This window comes from Camelus bactrianus, chromosome X, assembly GCF_048773025.1.
Source record: "Camelus bactrianus isolate YW-2024 breed Bactrian camel chromosome X, ASM4877302v1, whole genome shotgun sequence".
Taxonomy (NCBI): domain Eukaryota; kingdom Metazoa; phylum Chordata; class Mammalia; order Artiodactyla; family Camelidae; genus Camelus; species Camelus bactrianus.
The window spans coordinates 76,114,806-76,127,781 of record NC_133575.1 but is presented as its reverse complement, the minus strand read 5'-3'; the positions used below and the strand labels follow the sequence as shown (position 1 = coordinate 76,127,781).

The 12,976-nt window shown below is 35.4% G+C and overlaps 1 long non-coding RNA gene across 2 annotated transcripts in view; it reads left to right on the top strand.

The window, feature by feature from the left end:
- The window catches only part of LOC123615698 (uncharacterized), a 229,252-nt gene extending 221,317 nt beyond the window's left edge, over window positions 1-7,935 (top strand). For both annotated transcript variants that reach the window (XR_006723374.2, XR_012504668.1), the window contains exons 2-3: window positions 2,448-2,564; window positions 5,574-7,935. This is a non-coding gene — a long non-coding RNA (uncharacterized LOC123615698). The remainder of the gene's footprint in view (window positions 1-2,447; window positions 2,565-5,573) is intronic.
- Window positions 7,936-12,976: the final 5,041 nt, after the last annotated feature.

Below are 12,976 nucleotides of genomic sequence, written 5' to 3'. Positions count from 1 at the left end.
TTTCCCCAAGGAAGATGCACAAATGGCCAATAAGCACAAGAAAAGATTCTCATCTTTAGTTAGCAGGGAAATGCAAATCAAAACCACAATGAAATATCACTTTATTCCCACTAGGATGGCTAGTATTGAAAAGTCAGATTATAACAAACGTTGGCAAGGATGTGGAGAAAGTAGAACCCCCCATACACTGCTGTTGGGAATGGAACATGGTGTAGCCACATTGGGAAAGTCTGGCAGTTCTTCAAATGATTAAAAATAGAGTTACCATATGATTCAGTAATTTCATTCCTTAAGAATCCTCGAAAGAAATGAAAACACATGTCCACAAAACTCATACATGAATGAGTTGTTTTTTTTAGCAGTAGTAGTCATTATAACCAAAAGGTAGAAACAACTCAAATGTCATCAACTGATGAATGGACAAACAAAATGTGAGGTATCCTTATGATGAAGTATTATCTGGCCTTAAAAAGAAGTGAAGCACTGATACATGCTATAATGTGGAAGAACCTTGAAAGCATTGTGTTAAGTGAAAGAAGCCAGTCACAAAAGACCACATATTATGTGATGCTATTCTTGTGGAAGTCCAGAATAAGAAAATCTATAGAGACAGAAAAAAAAAAAAACCAAAAAACCCTAGTGATGGCTTAGTCAGGGGTGGGAGAGGAATGGAGAGTAGAGGGTGATAGTTAAAGGTACAGGGTTTCTTTTTAAGTTGATGAAAATGTTTTCAAGTTGGCTACGGTGATAGTTGCACACATGTAAGAATATGCTAGAACCCGTTGAATTGTATACTTTAAATGGATGAACTGTATGGTATAGAAGTTATATGTCAGTAAAGGTGTTGAAATATAGTATGCTGTCTTAAGCTGAATTTCTTCTCAAAGCATCTGCTACTAAAATTCTAGATTATTATTGAGTACCAATTGATAAAATTATAGTTACCAAAAAAATGCTGTTTGAAAGGGAAGTCATATTGCCAACCCAGTCCTAAATGTTTGGGCTTAAAAGAATTTATCCACAAACTTCAGATAATTCACTGACTCTCTTTTTGTTCTCGTTGGAGTAGGGTTTCCATTGGAATTAGAATAAATTTATCATATATTATCTTTGCAGTTTTCTAGCACAGCAGGTGTTCTGAACCAGGATCCATAAGCTACAGAGTGTCTGTGAACATCTCTGAACTTGTAGAAATATTGTGCCTAGATGCATTTTTCTGGGGAGATGGTCTTTGTTTTGTTAGCTTCTCCTGTAAGAGGTTCATAATCTCTCCTTGCCCCGAAAAGATTGAAAAACACAGACCAAAGGAATATGAAGACATTATCCCAGGAAGTTCTAGGTGTCTCTGATTTCAGGGCTGAAGAATACTAGACCCTTAGTTTAAATGAGTGGAAATGGAAATTTAATTTGGTTATTACCTAGAGATTATATAGAGAAAACAATAATATATACATCTTTTGTATTAATTTGTTTGAATTGCATCTTATACAGTGTTTGTACAGAGCATATATAGATATGTAGTATATAGTGCATGACACATTTTATAAACTTTATAACATTATCTTTTAATATTTTTTGTTCAGTGTGATTACATTAAGAATCTCAAAATTCTCTGTTGAAAGAAGTTATTATCTTCTCATGGAAAACTTCTGTATTTAAAAAAAATATTTCTTAGGCTCTAAGTAGAAGGAAGGCATGCTGGAATTTTTAGAGCATGAGGATAAGAAGTTCGTTTGTGATTTACAGTGATGTTTCACATGCAGAGCCCGGCCTCATATGAGCCACAAGCACTTTTCACATTTCAGAAATAACTCTGGCAGGATTGTCATGAAAAGTTCTAAACTCATCTAACCTCTGGAGAGAGTTACTAACCCAATGATACACAAACCTCATTGTGCATAAGAGCTATTTGCAATAGTGGGGAAGAGAGGTGATCATGAGAGGTGGTGAAGGAGGTTGAAAGTTGCAAATTTCTGGCCTCCCCACAAACGTTCATTAGATCTGTGGTAGAGCCTAGGAATCTGAATTTTTAAGCATCCTCGGGTGATTCTAATAAGCTAGTGCTGACCTGGTTTGACATACACTGTTCTGAATTTCGTCCAATATTTGATTCAAATTAACAGGGTAGTTTTTGAAATAAAAGGAAAAAAATTAGAATTATAACCAATCCCCAATCAGCTCACTTTTCTACTCCCTCCCTTCTGCCTCTGAGCTCAACTTCCTAAACTGTAATTTTTCCAGACTTTTTAGAATGCTGTTTTAACCCTATGGAAGATGGGTTTGATTAAATTTAGACATATTCATGTGAATCTTCTGACGTATCTGATGTATCCTGTACTATTTCAATGACATGTAATAAAACCTTAAATATCAATTCACTTCCTCCTCCATCTTCATAACAGAAGTTGGCTTATATCCTACTCTACTAACATAAACTTTCCTTACAGACTGATTACCAATGTGGAATGCCAATTCCTGTACCACAACAATGAATGGTTTTGTGATCTACCATAAATATCCAGAGTTAGGCATCCTTCTTCAGCAACACTAAAATGCAGACTAAGGTAAGAAATTTTCCAGGCATGACTCTGATGACAGAATGACTTTAGTCAGATCATCTGACAGATGACCACATGATGCTGATTTGCTATTTAAGCCAAATATAGCTCCCACTATGTGCTAGGAATGGTTGCATGTGCTTTATAAGCATTAAACCAGTTAAACCTTTCAACAGTGTAATGATTTAGATATCCTCATTTTCATCACTTAATATATAAGGGAACTGAGGCACCGAGAATCCAAGGTACCCAGTGATGAAATTGCAGAATTTGGGTTCATAACCTGGCAGTCCAGCTCCAACTCTTCACCACTATGCTATATCACCTTTCAGCACAGATTGTTTTAAGGCAGCAATTATCTGAATGTTGGTTTTCTATCTTTTCTATGAATTGGGTTAAATAGCATTAAATGGTTTTCAGGGTAGCAGGGATGACCCTTGGTCAGACCCTGAGTAGCAACAGGTCCTCAGATAATGGTAAAGCCTTTATCTTCAGTCAGTGGCCCCAGGAAAGAACTCAAGCTGATAGGATTGACAACAGATAGAGTCAGAGTGCTGTGCTGTTGGAAGTGACCTTAATCAAGTCTCAGAGAGTGTCAGTAACATCTCAAGACTAACAGATCACTTCTAAGTACCAAAAGGAAAAGGAGTTATCAATCATCAGGGAGTCTTCTATCGAAGGCCAATAACAGGTACTAAATCATGGAAGAGGTAATCTCAACGGGTCTCATTTCTAAGAAATATCAGGCTCATAGATATACATTATTAAAAGAAAATTTTCTATATTTTAAAAAGAGATAAAATCCCTACACTTGACATGATCAAGAATAACAGGCTCACTTTCATTTGGAGTGTCTTACTCACTTATCCACATACTTGAGGTCTTAATTAGCCATGAAACTAAAATCACTGACCATCTTCTGTAGTTGGTATTCAGTACTACTTACAGAAACTGGCTTAGAAAACCCAGACAAAAAAGTCTTAACGATCGTGCGGTTCTGGTTTTAAACAGTACTTTCATGACGATTAGTCGTCCTAAGTTCTTAAATAGGAATTCACACATCAGAGAACTGTCCCAATCCAAAATAAACTCTTCTAGAGCAGGCTCTACTTTACAATGACTCAATAGATTTAATTGTTTTCCAGGTTAGTATGACCAAATATCAATTCTACAGAACTTGTATTCATTAAATTCCTAGCAAATTACTTGGATTTTCAATAAATTCTGAAGCTGAGGCAGTGGCTTTTTTTTCCTCCTAAAATCTTGTAAATTTTATTAACTTACAAGGTTCTCAGTGTCAGATCTTACGAGCTTAACATTCTAGGAGACAAGGTCATACAAATTAATGTTGAACAAAAGAAAAGATCAGATGAATGTTGTGCTTCAATTACCTATGGCATCATGGTCTTGTGACACATAAGATGACCCACGAAAAAGGAGGGAATGATGCACCAGCAATGAAAGCTAATTAAATAATCAGTAAAAACTGGCCAATAGATCTAATTAATCAAAGATCCAAGATAAGAAATCCAAGATTAAAAAACCCAGTATAATAGTCAACAACATCAGGGTCTGATTGTACAATATTTAGCAATTGAGATCTTACAAATAATTCTGATGAAGCTTAAGGCTATTGCTTCTTGCACCCTATCTGCCAAACTCAAACCTCTCTTTGGCACCCTGAGCCTTCTATTTAATTTTAATTAACTTCGTCAGAGTAAATTTAGGCTAAATATATTCTAATAATGGTGTAATTTCTAAATAAATTAATGCACCTTCATATGAAAGAGATTAATTCCAGAATAGTCTCTGTGACCTCTCTTAGAAACAGTGTCCAACACTGCACCATGCTTTTTCTTTGACCAAATGAGTTTTGATTAGAAAAGTTTACAATCAATCCATGATTTACATTGAATAAGTATATCAATCACTGCAACATGTTAAATACCAGCTATGAAAATCAAAATTATACATTTATCACTTTTAATCAATCAATCTATTTATCTGTCGATCTGTATTTGTATAATACTGTCTATCTTCTGACAATGAAAACAAATCTTTTCAGGTCTTTCTCCATAAATTATGGCCACAGAAGTACACACCAAAAGATCTGCCTTGTCTTTGTAGTTATCTTAAATTGAAATAAAAAAAAAAATTGAAAATCCCCAAATAGGAGAGATTTCAAACATAAAGTGTTTACATGTCCTAAACAGTTGCTTTACAAGTTTGTCAAATTCTCATCTCTTTGCTATATCCTTATTTAGTATCTACTCTTGTTTTTTATAGTAGCTTAGCTTAGACCGTATGGGTATCTCACTAACTTAAAGTTCAATTAATTAAAAAAATCATACTTAAAGTGATTTTTGCTTTCACATTAAGACAGATTCATCATTAAAATCAATATCCCACCTTGAATTAAAAACCTGTCAGATAGCAGACAGGCTTAGTCCTTCATTCTTTTGGATCCAATGTATTTTTTAAAAGTCTTTTTGCGAAAATGCTCCTCTACTTTGCTTTTATGTTAATACTGAAACTGTAATTTAAAGGTACTCTGTGTTAAAAAGACACAATGAAAATAAATGATTACAAATAACTCCACGTCAGAAATTTTGTTGGTTACTACTAAAGCTCCTAAATGAAGAAATCAGTGTTCAGAGATAAGCCTCCTAAAATGACCAAAATATTAGATTATATTTTATTTCCTAACTTTATTATTTGATGTTATTTAAGTATAATAGTTAGACTTACTATGTATTAACTAAAATTCATAAGTTTATAAGTTTTTTAAAAGTTTCAAGAAATGCAGTTACCTGACATATTGTTACACAAGCTTATTCAACACTTATTCAGCATTAATTAACCTGTGCTAATTTAAACATCAGATAAAAGTACAACTAGGAAAAACAAATCACATTTACAAAGACTATTAACCCATAATAATACTCAGTAAAGTTTTTAATTTCACTATAGAAGTTACCAAAGTTTTCACAGGATTTGTAAAATTTTCTCTTACAGAAACCCCAAGTATAATCAGATTCCTTCCATCAAACTCCTAAGAGAGTGGGTCAAGATCTATGAACACAAAGGAAGAACTTTGCCAGAGATACTCTGAGAACGAGGCTGATAAGATTTTTCTGCTTCCCCACACAACGTCCCAGGACATTAAAAGGACAAGGCTTACACACCTCACTAATATAAATCACCTGACACCAGATACGTGCTCAACAGATTGCTCAACTCCTCCTGAAAATCAAGTGGACATAGTAATGCCACCAGCTGAGATGATTATGCAAATCCTGCTGCAAGCTTTCTTTAGCATCTGAGTTTACATGAAGCTGCCACGTTCAGACAGAACCCATCTCATCTTGGAGGACTAATATTGCAAGCCTGTGAACTGTGTCACTGGGAAGTGACAAATTCCATTCTGTACTGAACTGTTTCTTAAGAACTGAGACTGCATTTAGGACTGAGAGAAGAGAGACACTTTCTCAACAAATTCCACTGAGGTGTAGACACATCTTTCCAGTGTGGGGTACATTTCTAGACTGTTGCTAAAATTAATCCTAATATTAATAATATTCTACTTAATTACTTCTCTTGACTATTCCTACTTAATAGGTTTATTTACCATTTAATGTACTCAGAATTTACAAAGTTAAAACTGTTGACTAGATCATTCTTATTTTGTGGGTAAGATGTTCTTCCATTGCTTTTACTGTATTTTCCTGGGTATAGAGGCTGCAAAGTAGGAGATAAAATTTAAGTCTGAGAAAACACACTCTGTGTTTAAGTCTAAAGTTATTTTTGTAATAAAGACTTAATATCCATGCAGTTATATTTAATGCTGTTGTTTTTCATTAACTGATTCTACTGTCTTGCTACAAAGATGCCTTTAGACAAGTGGTGTTGCCCTGATTGTAAACAGCCATGTCTCCCTACTCTGGCTCTAGGTCATTGGTTACTACAGACTAGGTTGGTTCAAAATGATTATTCAGAAGCTGACCTAGATCGAATGTTTAGAGCTAGTTTTTGCCCTCAGTGTCACCACTCAATTAAAGGCCTTACTCAGCCTCCTTTTCCCATTGAGTGGGCTCCCTCAAATTTTACCAGATGGACACATGAGAAGGCCTTTCATCCCATTCACCAAGGCCCTCCACTGGTTAGAAAAAATACATATCAATCTAATCTGGTTACATTTAATGCTGCATTACATTTTATTTTGTCCAGGACCAGTAAAGTCTTAGACCACAGGCTTGGTGGTTATATTGAAATGGCATCTGAAAGAGAAATAACTTTAACTACTTCAATTCCTTTGTTGGATGACTTTGTTCCTGAGGGTTCCCCCGTGGAGGACGCAGACTTAACGCCATCAAACGATGGTTTTATTTCTGAGGAGCTTTTCCTGGAGAACCCAGACTACTTTTAGCTAGCTCTCTTATTCTGCTCTTCAGTTAGTTCCAGCTAAGATCATTGCTCCTTTCTAGATTCATAAGTCTAATGTTATGTTTCCAATTACTGAGATTAAACATATAATCCAGGTATAGTCCCTGGAATGCTATTTAAAAGATACACAGTGCTGTCTCTTAAAGCACTATAACTTAACATGATATAAAAAGTGAAAAGCACAATATACTTCTTTTGTCAATCACTGTTAAGTTGTTCTTAGAGCTTTCCAAGTTATTTTAAATAAGTATAGTTTTCTCTGAGGAGTTATTTTCGGGCTTAAATGTGGCTTGTGTACATCACCTTCACATATATATGCATATAAAAAGCTTTATTACGTGGACATCATTTAACATAATTCCTATTTGCTTCTTATGTTCGTAAGGCTTAGTCTCTTAATGCTAAGTATAACACTGTGGGACTCGGTAATTTACATCAATCAAAAGTCTTGCTTAAATACAATCGCTTACAACGAATACAGTTCAAACCTTATAGTTGCCTACTTGTATAAGAATTTTCCCTCAATGGTTCCTATGTTCAAACTAAAGAAGAGGACCAAAACATATCACAAGTGTAATATATGATAGTAGAGTTATGGGAAACAAAGGGAAAGGATTTGGACATATGAGTGAATTCCAGAATAAAAAGAATAATAATAGTTCTGATTCTTACAAATATGCAGAAATTTGTTTGGTTTTGTTTCTTTAAACTACTTTTGGGAGGAAAAAAAGTACTTCCCCATTTCTATCTGTGTACCCTCAATAATTCAACTTTTTAGATACAATTTTCCAGAAAGTTCTTCAGAATTTTATTTTAACCCTATGGGAGACGCTTCAAGATGTGATGTAAGAAAGAGTCCAGTGAGATGTACTAATAACACCTGTGTCTCATCACGTTGTTTCAAAGCTTTCTTCATCTTTGTTATCAAAGTTATTCTTGCCTGTAAAATAAATGTTTGCTTATAAATGAATTACCAGTAGACAGTGATGAATAATTTCCTTTCTCATGAAAAGTATTTATGGTCATGAAAATCTTTAGGTTCACTCCTTTGCCTCCTATTTAGTATAAATGAAGAAGATGTGCCTCAACACATGGTATTCTTTCTTCATTTATTCCTTTATTCGATAAAGGAGTTCCTACTCTGTTATCGGGCACATTGAAAGCACTAGAGATACAGTGTTAGGAAGTTAGATAAGTGGGGGCACTGTGCAAATAAGGTGGAGGAGAGGGAGGATGGTCCAGAAGATGGCAGTATGTCTACCTTCATCATAAAGGGGCTTTACTTCCTCTAAATGAGTGCCAGCAAGAAACTGGTTAAAACCTGACGGCCACAACTGCGGGATAGCAACAAAGACTTAACCGGACATGACCCAATGCTCATTGTAATATAATTAGCACTGCAGTTTAGGCACCTCCCCACGGGTTTTTCTGTGTGTATGATGGGTAAGGACATGCGCAAAAGGGGCCGAGCATGACTTAAGCACTCCAGCGGCAAGAGCCGTCAATCAATCAAGAGACCACCTCTAAGCGAGGGTGTAAGAGAAAGGGGCAAAGACCACTGCCATCTGCCCTTGGATCAGCCCACCTAATGTTCTTGGAGGTGTACCTTTCCTTTGCTAAATAAAACCTTTAAACTCTTTGGCTACATAACGCTTCCATCTCCCATCTCAATTCTTCTCTTTTGGGTAAGACAAGAACCTGGATCTTTCCCCTTCCCTTTTGGGTTAACAACAGTGTCAAGCAAAAAGATGCACAATCCCTGCCCTCAGAGTATTTAAACATATAGTGGTGAAGACAAAAAATAACTAATGATACAAATTAAAGCAGCATTACAATTCAGATAAAGCCTAGAAAGAGCTTTGCAGAGCTGTGAAAGCATCTGCTGGTGGATTTGGCCCTGGCAATGACTCTGAGGTGAAAGCTGAAGGATACATAGGAGTCAGGTGACCCAGGGAGGGAAGAACATTCTATGCAGAGGTCATGTGCATAGCTCCATAAGACAAAATAGAAAAATGATTATGAGAGGGTGAGAGAGGGTCATTGTGGTGTGAGCATTGTATAACATGAGGCTGGGCAGGAGGTAGAAGCCAAACCATTTGTGGACTTTACACCTCATGCCGTAGTTCTGTCTTGATCCTAAGAGTGAAGGGAAGACAATAATCATCCGTAGACCAGTCTCCTGAGTTTCATGACTGACATAATTTCACATCAAAATGGTGATGTGCTTCCAAAACTTAAGGGAAATCTCTGGGAAATTGACTACATTTATCACTTTGAAAAATGACAATGGCAAATAGTGACATAGCACTTGCTATTGAGGTACTGTTCTAAGTGTTTCACATACATTAATTTATTAATCTTTCCAATAATGCCCTGAGGTAGGCCCTATAATCATCACCAGTTTACATACGAGGAAACAAAAGCACAGAGATCTTCAGTAACTTGTCCTAGTTCACACAGCTATTAAATTGCAAAACTGATATTTGAACCCAGGTTATCTGTCTCCTGAGATTCTGTTTTTAAGAATTATGCTTTGTAAGGGGGGAGGGTATAGCTCAGTGGTAGAGCACTTGCTTAGCATGCACGAGGTCCTGGGTTCAATCTCCAGTACTTCCATTAAAAAAAAAATTAAACCCAGTTACCACCCCACCCCCACCAAAAAAAAGAATTATGTTTTCTTATGTCCCTCTACACTAATAAGTATATTTTGGCACTAGTATTCAGCAAAACTAAAAGAGTTGTCAGTTTATTACTGTTTTCATACAAAAAGTTAGTGTGATTTTTATGAAGAATTGGAGAACTAAGTGTTTTTTTTTTTCTGCACAGGTTTGGTAAAGGGAAAAGGAGATATCAGGGGTTTTGATGTAGTTCTGGCTGTCAGTAAAATGACACAGGAACCTTTGGAACCTGAATTTGTTCTGTTCAGCCGCTTAGCTTCCAAATTTTTAAGTGGATTTACATCCAGCATTTAGAGAAGTTACTGTGGTTAGTTGAAACATGGACCACATGAAAAATGATACTTCACGGGCACATTTAAAAAAAGTGAAAGGCCAGAGTAACAAATGAAGCAAATACATTTCAACCTGTAGAAAATTAATAGCTTGGGGTAAGATTAAGTTGTACTGTGAATTTAATTATGAGTTATAAAAATGTATTAATATGTAATGTTATCATAAAATCTCTAATATAGTGAATGTGTACAGAACTTTGTATGATAATGCATTGCAATATTAAGTGCAATTGCAGATTTGTGCTGATATTTGAAAAACAATTATATAGGTTATTGTAGCTGTCTTTCCATTCTCAAGTTATCTGTACTGTAATTAAATGAATTTATATTTTTAGAACACCACAATGATAGGAAAGTAGAAACTACAGATGTATTTATCACAATTATGACAACATAATTACAACTTGCTTCTTACCTGTAAGATCGGTTTACAGGCTCACTTTTAAGATAGAAGTTTTTTTTTCTTTTTTGAAACTTCAACATTTAAAACTGTAATTTATCAACTATGCTGCTTTAGATAACATTTTACTGGCAATATCAAAAAGAGATCTAGATAATATGTTGATTAGTTTCATGGAACTGATATATACCAACAAAACAGATACTGGCAGCCAATTATTTGGGAGTATATAGTGGGAGATTTCCTGACTGTGTACCATTATTCTTTCTTTCACCAACAAAAGGTCTCATTTGGAAAGAAGTTTCATGCCAATTACTGATAATCAATTACCTTAGTGAAAATGGAAAAAGAGATGACCTGCTTTCATCTGGTAGACTTTTAAATGCCAAATCGACACCTTGGGGGGATTGTTTTTAAAGTATGAAATTTGTTTTATTTTTATTGTTCTGCCTCTTCCTCTATCTCCCTATCTCTGTAGTTGTTCCTACACTAGGTAGTGGTAAATTATGTGTAACTATGTATTTTAATGCTGCAACACATTGGATCAATGATCAAAGAGACCTTTTGAACTGATAACTGGTATGTTATATTTAAGGATATCAATCCCTAGAGGTCTACCCTCTAGTTGCTGCAAAATCTGTTTGGATAACTTACTGGTAAGTATTCACGAATATGTTTTCATAGTAAAATACATAGGTTACATTGCTAGATAATTATCTGGTCCTGTGGATTATCCAAGAGGATTTGGAAATGGAGAGCCAGCGTAAGGACTTGAGCATCTAGTAAGATGCCAAATGCCAGCTATGCTTTCTCCACTACATCGTGAAGATGACACTGCTCATTACCTTATAACAGCAGTCAGCCTGTCTCTTTAAATTACCCTCTTCCAGTTCCTCTCCCTATATTCTAGAACATTAAAATCCCATTTCATTAAATCCATGAATATTAGAAGACAGGGATTCAACTAGACATTTTTTAATACATATAATGTAACATAAGGGGGAAAATGGCATTAGGTCAGAAGGATTTGGTAAAATATTGAAATATGTTGGTTACATAATTCTCTCTTAAGGGAAATTTTAGCCAAGGAATATAGACACTCCTTTTTATATTGCCTTTTGTTGTTTCCTGTTTTATCTCCTATGAAACAGTATTCATTGTTTAGATAAATTAAATACAATGTGCTATTCAATGACCAACAATCCACTAGAAACAGCCATAAGAATAAAACTAGGACATTGGCACTGATTAAGGAAAAAAACAGTTTGGAATATCACATGGAATTATAGTCAGTTAAGGAACCTAAAATACATTTCATAGTACCAGCTTCTTTTCTCTCGTTTATTTTTTATAGAAAACTGGGATTGTAGAAAAAGTCTGAGTATAATGATCAAAGATAAATTATTTCCATTCTCTTTCTCTAATAATGTGGTGTGGTGATCACTTGCCAGTGCACATACAGTCATGAACAAATAAAATATTAACTGATGAACTGCAATGTGCCCAGCACGATTGGTGCCTTTATGAAGCTTCTGCTTTGAGCAAAAAGATAATATTACAAATATGTAATAATCAAGTTCATTTGAGATACTATACTCACAGATTCCTATCAAGTGATCCAATTGCCTAGAGTTTCAGGGTAGAGTTAACTCAGTGAACATGGCTGCTCAGGGGACTATGAAATTTGTACTATCTTCACAACAACTTTTTATGTGTGAAGAGAAGATCACCCCTTGGAAAATCTCAAAGCCAAGAGTTGGTGGGTGGTCATTTTAAGAAAGCAAAGTAGTTTAGTGAAAATAGCACTGGAACAAGAACTTGAAAATTTGGGTTCTAGTTTTCACTCTTCTACTAAGTAATGGGGGAAAGAGAATAGCTCAGTGGTAGAGGGCGTGTTTAGCATGTGCAAGGTCCTGGGTTCAATCCCCAGTACCTCCATTAAAAAAAAAAAGACATTAAAAAACTTAAATAAATAAATAATGTGGGACCCTGCATAAATTACTTAATATTTCAATTATTTCTGTTCCTTATTTGTAAAGAGGTACTAGGGAAGAGAAAGGAATGTTGAAAATAGATGACCTCTTTCCAGAAATAAATTTATATTATTTCAAAACACAAATGGTGATATTTCTGTTATTGCAAATAGATGGGATTATCCAGGGCAACTGTGTACAGTGGCACTGACTACACACTGTATAACTAAAGGAAATCCATTTACATTGACTATAACTGATGTTGTGGATGTTCTACAGAAGTGAGGTGAATTTCCCCATATTCAAAATGTAGTTCAGGTGTCAACTGATGAAATCATATACACACACCAAGAAGGTATTTTCAAAGTTTCTTCCTTACATAATGAAACTTTCTAGAGAGATCAGGGTGGCTCCAAAGCTGGCCTGAAAATGGCTTGAAAGATAAGGGAAAGGAAATGGACTTGGGGTTTTTATGTGGCTAGTGGTTCACTGAGGTCAGGGTTAGGGTTCTTATGAGCAGTTCAGGATTTGTGTGGTTTAAACTTCCTGCTGGCCCTCCAAAGAAGAGACCACTCCAGCTTTCCTATCAATT